The sequence below is a fragment of the Coregonus clupeaformis genome, chromosome 9, assembly GCF_020615455.1.
Source record: "Coregonus clupeaformis isolate EN_2021a chromosome 9, ASM2061545v1, whole genome shotgun sequence".
Classification (NCBI taxonomy): Eukaryota; Metazoa; Chordata; class Actinopteri; order Salmoniformes; family Salmonidae; genus Coregonus; species Coregonus clupeaformis.
Genome location: NC_059200.1, coordinates 49,641,511 through 49,651,447, shown reverse-complemented (window position 1 = coordinate 49,651,447; position 9,937 = coordinate 49,641,511).

The window sequence follows — 9,937 nt, the reverse complement described above, 5'->3', positions numbered from 1 at the left end:
GTCCAAAATACTTCTCAACAGCTTCTACCCCCAAGCCATAAGACTCCTGAATAGCTAATCATGGCTACCCAGACTATTTGCACTGCCCCCCCACCCCATCTTTTTACGCTGCTGCTACTACTAGTCACTTTAACTCTACCCACATGTACATATTACTTCAACTACCTCAACTAGCCGGTGCCCCCGCACATTGACTCTGCACCGGTACCCCCCTGTATATATAGCCTCCCTACTGTTATTTTATTTTACTTCTGCTCTTTTTTTCTCAACACTTTTTTGTTGTTTTATTCTACTTTTTTATTAAAAATAAATGCACTGTTGGTTAAGGTCTGTAAGTAAGCATTTCACTGTAATGTCTGCACCTGTTGTATTCGGCATATGTGGCCAATAAAACTTGATTTGATTTGATTTGCACTCCGGCACACACACACACACACACACACACACACACACACACACACACACACACACACACACACATATTGTCGCCACACACACACACACTTACACAGACACGTTTTCACACTCTTCACATACGCTGCTGCTACTCTGTTTATTCCTGATTGCCTAGTCACGTTTACCCCTACCTACATGTACATATTACCTCAATTACCTCGACTACCTCGTGCCCCTGCACATTGTCTCGGTGCCAGTTGTCATGTAAAAATCTTCCTAGAGTGAAATAGTTCCCAATCGTTCTGATTGTGTTGTGATTGTGACATCATGTTGTAAAATTTCTCACAGAGTGAAAATGTTCCCAGTTCAATAATTGCACGCGAGTCTCTTTGTGATGGCTGAGATCGTGTGGATGTCTCTCTCTCAAACCCTACCTCGATTTTGAAAAATTGAATACAATCAGTAACATGAAAATAATATTCCTTGAAAATATGGGCTAGGTGCAACATATTAGAAGGGTTTGAGTGAGAGGACTAACTGGTGTCTCTAAGTGGCCACACCTCTACATTTTAGTCATTTAGCAGACACTCTTATCCAGAGAGACTTACTGTAGCAATTAGGGTTAAGTGCCTTGCTCAAGGGCACATCAACAGATTTTTCACCTAGTCGGCTCAGGGATTAGAACCAGCGACCTTTCAGGTTGCTGGCACAACGCTCTTACCCACTAAGCTACCTGCCGCCCCAACAAAGTGTGCACAGTTGCTAAATAATTTCAATGCACTTTTATGAATCAAAGAAGAGCCTTCAACTTTAAGGTGCTTCTTTGAGCTCTCCTGGCTGTGCTGCTGAGGAACTAGAGCAAGCACACTTGTTTTCTTTGGAACACAACTCTGCATCCTAGTTAACATTGAACCTAGTTTGTTAGCTTTAGCTACCTGCAGATTCATGCTACAGCTATGACAATGTTTGTATTGGTAGTAGTATGAGTTAGGTTATGCCAGTTCATTGTTTAGCTAGCTAGCTACCTAGCTACAGTACAGTCAAAAGTTTGGACACACCTACTCATTCAAGGGTTTTTCTTTATTTTTACTATTTTCTACATTGTGGAATAATAGTGAAGACATCAAAACGGTGAAATAACACATATGGAATCATGTAGTAACCAAAAAATACATATTTTAGATTTTAGATTCTTTAAATAGCCACCCTTTGCCTTGATGACAGCATTGCACACTCTTGGAATTCTCTCAACCAGCTTCACCTGGAATGCTTTTCCAACAGTCTTGAAGGAGTTCACGCATATGCTGAGCACTTTTGGCTGCTTTTCCTTCACTCTGCGGTCCAACTCATCCCAAACCATCTCAATAGGGTTGAGTTCAGGTGATTGTGGAGGCCAGGTCATCTGGTGCAGCACTCCATCACTCTCCTTCTTGGTAAAATAGCCCTTACACAGCCTGGAGGTGTGTTGGGTCATTGTCCTGTTGAAAAACAAATGATAGTTCCACTAAGCACAAACCAAATGGGATGGCGTATCACTGCAGAATGCTGTGGTAGCCATGCTGGTTAAGTGTGCCTTAAATTCTAAATAAATCACAGACAGTGTCACCAGCAAAGACCCCCCACACCATCACACCTCATCCTCCATGCTTTACGGTGGGAACTACACATGCGGAGATCATCCATTCACCCACACCGCGTCTCACAAAGACAGGGCGGTTGGAACCAAAAATCTCCAATTTGGACTCCAGACCAAAGGACAAATTTCCACCGGTCTAATGTCCATTGCTCGTGTTTCTTGGCACAAGCAGGTCTCTTCATATTATTGGTGTCCTTTAGTAGAGGTTTCTTTGCAGCAACTCAACCATGAAGGCCTGATTCACACAGTCCCCTCTAAACAGTTGATGTTGAGATGTGTCTGTGACTTGAACTCTGTGAAGCATTTATTTGGGCTGCAATTTCTGAGGCTGGTAACTCTAATGAACGTATCCTCTGCAGCAGAGGTAACACTGGGTCTTCCATTCCTGTGGTGGTCCTCATGAGAGCCAGTTTCATCATAGCCCTTGATGGTTTTTGCGACTGCACTTGAAGAAACTTTCAAAGTTCTTGAAATATCCGTATTGACTGACCTTCATGTCTTAAAGTAATGATGGACTGTCGTTTCTCTTTGCTTATTTGAGCTGTTCTTGCCATAATATGGACTTGGTATTTTACCAAATAGGGCTATCTTCTGTACACACCCCCTACCTTGTCACAACACAACTGATTGGCTCAAACGCATTAAGAAGGAAAGAAATTCCACAAATGAACTTTTAACAAGGCACACCTGTTAATTGAAATGCATTGCAGGTGACTACCTAATGAAGCTTGTTGAGAGAATGCCAAGAGTGTGCAAAGCTGTCATCAAGGCAAAGGGTGGCTATTTAAAGAATCTAAAATCTAAAATATATTTTGATGTGTTTAACACTTTTATGGTTACTATTTGAGTCCATATGTGTTATTTCATAGTTTTGATGTCTTCACTATTATTCTACAATGTAAAAAATATATAAAAGTAAAGAAAAACCCTGGAATGAGTAGATGTGTCCAAACTTTTGACTGGTAGTGTATATCAAACATACTGACCATAAACGTTGACACTGTGTATGACATGAGTTTTATGATATGGAAATGTGCACATTTGGATGGGTGTTTTGCTTGCTTGTATGACATCAAAGTGGTATTTATTACAATCCTCAACGTGTCATCTTTCAAAATACATAGTCCTCTTAAATTTACAGCATTTCCCTCACTCAGACAACAAAACATTCGCAAAAGTTGCCGGATACAAGTGTCCTGTATTTTATTGCAGCATTGCCTTCAGGAACGTCTGGGATCCGAGTGAATGGACCGTCGTGTACCGATTACAATGGCGCCAGGCTCAGACGGATTCTGACAACTGGAGTATCTGTAAGTCATCGCCTTATTTAAATATGTACAGTGAGGGAAAAAAGTATTTGATCCCCTGCTGATTTTGTACGTTTGCCCACTGACAAAGACATGATCAGTCTATAATTTTAATGGATTTCAGTTCTTCACAGCGTAATGTATTCCCAATTGTTTTCTTGGTTACTATGGTCCCAGCTGCCTTGAGATCATTGACAAGATCCTCCCGTGTAGTTCTGGGCTGATTCCTCACCATTCTCATGATCATTGCAACTCAACGAGGTGAGATCTTGCATGGAGCCCCAGGCCGAGGGAGATTGACAGTTCTTTTGTGTTTCTTCCAGTTGCGAATAATCGCACCAACTGTTGTCACCTTCTCACCAAGCTGCTTGGCGATGGTCTTGTAGCCCATTCCAGCCTTGTGTAGGTCTACAATCTTGTCCCTGACATCCTTGGAGAGCCCTTTGGTCTTGGCCATCGTGGAGAGTTTGGAATCTGATTGATTGATTGCTTCTGTGGACAGGTGTCTTTTATACAGGTAACAAGCTGAGATTAGGAGCACTCCCTTTAAGAGTGTGCTCCTAATCTCAGCTCGTTACCTGTATAAAAGACACCTGGGAGCCAGAAATCTTTCTGATTGAGAGGGGGTCAAATACTTATTTCCCTCATTAAAATGCAAATCAATTTATAACATTTTTGACATGTGTTTTTCTGGATTTTTTTGTTGTTATTCTGTCTCTCACTGTTCAAATAAACCTACCATTAAAATTATAGACTGATCATTTCTTCGTCAGTGGGCAAACGTACAGAATCAGCAGGGGATCAAATAGTTTTTTCCCCCACTGTAGCCTGTGTGTTCCAGGTTCTGAACCAAGGGTCTGAATGAAGATTTTCAACTCAATCATATTGTTGCTTATGTATCACAGATGGCAGAACTTGAGGTTCACAGCCTGGTGGTGAAGACACAGGATCTCAATGAGTCAGCATTGTGACATATGACAAGTATATAATTGGAGTCCACCTCATAGTTGATGCATAATTTTGGAATTGGAATACAACAATAAAATAAAAAATAATGAACTTTATTAATTGGTATTTTGCAGAACACTTGTCATTTTCTTGTCTATAAATTATGATTGTCTTAATGAGTCTCTCAACTACAATTTGCTTACAAATCTCATGACTAACAGTACCCTTCCACTTAACTATTAAATTGCATACAGAGAGCTTTCCGACGGCATAGTCACAAGTGGCTGGATCCTTCAGGATTGTCCAGGGTGAGACAAGAAGGCTCCATGTTTGCTCATCCTGCAGTCTCCAAGTGCCAAGAGGCCCTCATAAGGAAGATACTCAGGGTCATTGCACGGCTGGGCAAGGACTCCCACCTCTACTTCATCACAGAAGTTATGTTCTGTGAGGTAAAATGTTTTGGTATTGGATGTTTTTGTGTGTCATAGGAGTGTACATTTTGCAGTCAATGCACCATCTGTGTGCATTCTTATCTTACAGGTCACAGTGTGGATTCTGCAGAAGCATGAGGGTTTCAGTTCGGTCAAGCTGTACTTAGTTATCCTCACACATATTGCCTCCCCATAACTTATTTTTATTTTATTACACTATTTGGTTACATCTGAATGTTAATTTCAGTCTAAAAGCCAATTTATGCTTGATCCAAAAATGTGGTCGGAAGCTTCGTATGGAGGGTGTGACCCAATTGCGGAGCCTCTGGAGGTGTGCAGATGCCAAATCAAGCTCCGTACCGCATGGCCGTGTGCCTCTCAAATTTTTTAACAATGAGGCTCCGTATAGCTCTGTATTGACCTGATTGGTTGACCGTGGGTGAGGTCCTGTATAAACACAAACTCACTTCCTTGACAACTTCCTTCACAACAGCTCTGCACTGCTGTGTGAATCGCAAGAAGTATGAATGCCTTGACTTCTGCATTCTGATTTCAGTCCTACTATAGCTGCCCCGGTCAACTGTAAGTGCTGTTATTGTGAAGTGGTAGGCCACACAAGCTCACAGAACGGGACCGCCGAGTGCTGAAGCGCGTAGCGCGTAAAAATAATCTGTCCTTGGTTGCAACACTCACTTCCGAGTTCCAAAATGCCTCTGGAAGCAACGTCAGCACAATAACTGTTTGTCGGGAGACTCATGAACTGGATTTCCATGGCCGAGCAGCCGCACACAAACCTAACATCACCATGCGGGAGTTCTGTACTAATTAGTGACCTTAATTCATCAAGTACAAGGGAGGAGCAAAAACCTGCAGACACTTGGCCCTCCGTGGAATGAGTTTGACACATGCACTAGGCCCTTCATGGCATGAGTTTGACACCCCTAATATAATGGAAAGAATAACCTATATTTCAGCACCTTCTTCAGGGAGGGTTGAGGAAGCCACATAGGCTGCGTTTACACAGGCAGCCCAAATCTGATAATTTTTCTACTAATTGGTATTTTGCCAAATTTATTGTTTATGCCAATAGTTCAGAATTGGGCTGCCTGTGTATAAACAGCCATAGTGCTGAACCTTGGTTCATTCTACTACCCTAAATGGTTGGAAGTATACAGAAATGTATGACTGAATTTTTGTTGGTCGGCATCTCACTTTGGTGGTGGTGGTGGTCATATCTACTCATTTGATTTGCTTTTTAAAGTGTCAAACACCTGCTATAAGACAGCAGATCGCTGAGATGTGACTTGTTTATGCAGGTTTTACATCTAATGCTTTTGGTCTGATATCTTCCAGGGGGAAGGATGATAGTTTTCTTTTCACTCAAATATTGCACTGTCAATTTCTGTTATCAACCTACTAATTAAGCATACGGCCATAAATGACATCAAGGACTTGCTTTCTCCTTGGCAATATTCTGGCGACAAACTTGGAAGACACACTCGCAACACAGTCAAGTCTTCAGTTCCACATTACGACAGTAGAGGCCACTCAAATGATAAATGACAGCTAAAACAGATTATTTTGGATAAATTGCAGTACCATGGGTTAGTTATATTAAATCTTTGGTAGCAGTTTTGATAGTTGATTTGGCTTTACCACGAATTAGCATTGCATTTATTTGCAGTGCTGCCATTTACTTTCCACTCAAGGATTGCTCCAGCAGAGAGACTACCACGGTATTGTTGGCTTAGGGTAATGTGAGAGATTGTGGGTAAAGTTATAAGCTAGCTAGTTGTGCAAGCTAGCTAGTGTAGCCTATCGTGACGCACGGAATGGCAGATAGCTAGCTCAATACATTTGGTTATCAAAAGTAACTAGTGGAGATGTGAAACAGTTGTTTATACTTTGGCTAAAACCTAGCTTTAATATTTGTTTATTTAGCTATACAAACATGCTAAAACTGCACAACTCTGAGAACAAGCCATCTCGACCAACTGACAGCTTATCATGCTAGCTAGCTAAATAAAGGGCAAGGGAGGGTGTGAGAGACATCCGGACGAGCTCAGCCATCCACACAAAGAGACGTGCGTGCAATCATTGAACTGGGAACATTTTCACACTGTGACAAATTTTACAACATGACGTCACAATCACAACACAATCAGAACGATTGGGAACTATTTCATGCTGGGACGATTTTTACATGACACCGCTACTGCTTGTATATAGCCTCGTTATTGTTATTTTATTGTGTTACTATACAGTGCATTCAGAAAGTATTCAGACCCCTTGACTTTTTCCACATTTGTTACGTTACAGCCTTATTCTAAAATGGATTAAATAGTTTTCCCCCCTCATTAATCTACACACAATGAATCTCCATACAATATCACATTTACATAAGTATTCAGACCCTTTACTCAGTACTTTATTGAAGCACCTTTGGCAGCGATTACAGCCTCAAGTCTTCTTGGGTATGATGCTACAAGCTTGGTACACCTGTATTTGGGGAGTTTCTCCCATTCCTCTCTGCAGACAAACAGCGCCGGAGAAGATGGCTGCCGTTTTACAGCCCTCTAACCAATTGTACTATTATGTGTGTTTTTCCGCGTTATTTGTAATTTATTTTGTACATAATGTTTATGCCATCGTCTCTTATAACCAAAAAGAGCTTCTGGATATCAGGACAGCGATTACTCACCTCGCATTGGACGAAGACTTTTTCTTCAACGAGTCGGACGCGAAGGATATTCTACAGACACCCGGCAAGGCCCAGATCCCCGTCATTCGCCTGAGGAAGAGACGGAGATATCGTGGACGTAGGTCGGGGTGCCTTGTAAGGATCCGACGGCGAGCGAGTAAACTGCCTCTCCCATCAATACTATTAGCCAACGTTCAATCTTTTGAGAATAAAATTGACGATTTAAGATTACGGTTATCCTACCAACGGGACATTAAAAACTGTAATATCTTATGTTTCACGGAGTCGTGGCTGAACGACAACAATGATACCATTCAGCTAGCAGGCTACACGCTACATCGGCAGGACAGAACGGCTGGCTCCGGTAAGACAAAGGGTGGCGGTCTCTGTATATTTGTAAACAACAGCTGGTGTACAAAATCAAATACTAAGGAAGTCTCGAGGTTTTGCTCGCCTGAGGTAGAGTATCTTATGATAAGCTGTAGACCACACTATTTACCAAGAGAGTTTTCAGCTATATTTTTCATAGCTGTCTATTTACCACCACAAACCAATGCTGGCATTAAGATTGCACTGAATGAGTTGTACAAGGCCATTAATCAACAGGAAAACGCTCATCCAGATGCAGCGCTCCTAGTGGCCGGGGACTTTAATGCAGGGAAACTTAAATCCGTTCTACCTAATTTCTACCAGCATGTCAAATGTGCAACCAGAGGGAAAAAAACTCTAGACCACCTTTACTCCACACACAGAGACGCATACAAAGCTCTCCCTCGCCCTCCATTTGGCAAATCTGACCATAACTCTATCCTCCTGATTCCTGCTTATAAGCAAAAACTGAAGCAGGAAGCACCAGTGATTCGGTTAATAAAAAAGTGGTCAGATGACGCAGATGCCAAGCTACAGGACTGTTTTGCTAGCACAGACTGGAACATGTTCGGGGATTCTTCAGACAGCATTGAGGAGTACACCACATCAGTCACTGGCTTCATCAATAAGTGCATCGATGATGTCGTCCCCACAGTGACCGTACGTACATACCCCAACCAGAAGCCATGGATTACAGGCAACATCCGCACTGAGCTAAAGGGTAGAGCTGCCGCTTTCAAGGAACGGGACTCTAACCCGGAAGCTTATAAGAAATCCCGCTATGACCTCCGACGAACCATCAAACAGGCAAAGAGTCAATACAGGTCTAAGATTGAATCATACTACACTGGCTCTGACGCTCGTCGGATGTGGCAGGGCTTGAAAACTATTACAGACTACAAAGGGAAGCACAGCCGCGAGCTGCCCAGTGACACAAGCCTACCAGACGAGCTAAACCACTTCTATGCTCGCTTCGAGGCAAGCAACACTGAAGCATGCATGAGAGCACCAGCTGTTCCGGACGACTATGTGATCACGCTCTCCGTAGCCGATGTGAGTAAGACTTTTAAGCAAGTCAACATTCACAAGGCCGCTGGGCCAGACGGATTACCAGGGCGTGTACTCCGAGCATGTGCTGACCAACTGGCAAGTGTCTTCACTGACATTTTCAACATGTCCCTGACCGAGTCTGTAATACCAACATGTTTCAAGCAGACCACCATAGTCCCCGTGCCCAAGAACTCTAAGATAACCTGCCTAAATGACTACCGACCCGTGGCACTGACGTCTGTAGCCATGAAGTGCTTTGAAAGACTGGTCATGGCTCACATCAACAGCATAATCCCAGAAACCCTAGACCCACTCCAATTTGCATACCGCCCCAACAGATCCACAGATGATGCAATCTCTATCGCACTCCACACTGCCCTTTCCCACCTGGACAAGAGGAACACCTACGTGAGAATGCTATTCATTGACTACAGCTCAGCATTCAACACCATAGTGCCCTCTAAGCTCATCACTAAGCTAAGGATCCTGGGACTAAACACCTCCCTCTGCAACTGGATCCTGGACTTCCTGACGGGCCGCCCCCAGGTGGTAAGGGTAGGTAACAACACATCTGCCACACTGATCCTCAACACGGGGCCCCTCAGGGGTGCGTGCTCAGTCCCCTCCTGTACTCTCTGTTCACCCATGACTGCATGGCCAGGCACGACTCCAACACCATCATTAAGTTTGCCGACGACACAACAGTGGTAGGCCTGATCACCGACAACGATGAGACAGCCTATAGGGAGGAGGTCAGAGATCTGGCCGTGTGGTGCCAGGACAACAACCTCTCCCTCAACGTGACCAAGACAAAGGAGATGATTGTGGACTACAGGAAAAAAAAAGAGGACTGAGCACGCCCCCCATTCTCATCGACGGGGCTGTAGTGGAACAGGTTGAGAGCTTCAAGTTCCTTGGTGTCCACATCACCAACGAACTATCATGGTCCAAGCACACCAAGACAGTCGTGAAGAGGGCACGACAAAGCCTATTCCCCTCAGGAGACTAAAAAGATTTGGCATGGGTCCTCAGATCCTCAAAAAATTCTACAGCTGCACCATCGAGAGCATCCTGACTGGTTGCATCACCGCCTGGTATG